Raw genomic sequence first — 605 nt, forward strand, 5'->3', positions numbered from 1 at the left:
ATTGCGTCGTCTTTGATAATACTACTTCTATGACTCTTGATAACTTATTAGTGGATCTATCTATATTTTTTTAGCATGTGTTGTCGAACAACAGGAACTTCAGTCTTCTCCGGTCAGGCTTACCTGTTTAACAAGCTCATATCATTTTTCCACTCTTTACCTGAAGAACTCTGTTCTCTTTTGCTCTTGTTTTTTTCCCGCACCCATGCCTTAAACAGATGTACGGATTTGTGTTGCCTTCCTGTATGCGAAATGCTCCTTTTTTCAGTTTTTGTTTAACTGAGCAATCTTCATACACTGTTGGTTCTCTCATTTTGTTTGATGATTGTTCACCTCATGTTTTCTTAGCATTGCTGTCCTCTGTCACAAACTTTTACTAATTTTAATTTTTTCTGGGTCTGGGTATATAGCTTAGCAGTACAATGCTTTCCTGGCAAGCACAAAGTCACACGTTTAATACCCAGAGCAACAACATAAAGCTGTTGTATATTTCTCCTATATTGTCTTTTTGATGTAGATTGAGAATCTTATGAAACTGGCTTAATATTTAAAAAATAATTTGTTCTTTTTATGATAACATAATTTATTTTTTTGCTTTTAATATG

This window comes from Octodon degus, unplaced genomic scaffold, assembly GCF_000260255.1.
Source record: "Octodon degus isolate 3935 unplaced genomic scaffold, OctDeg1.0 scaffold00028, whole genome shotgun sequence".
Taxonomy (NCBI): Eukaryota; Metazoa; Chordata; class Mammalia; order Rodentia; family Octodontidae; genus Octodon; species Octodon degus.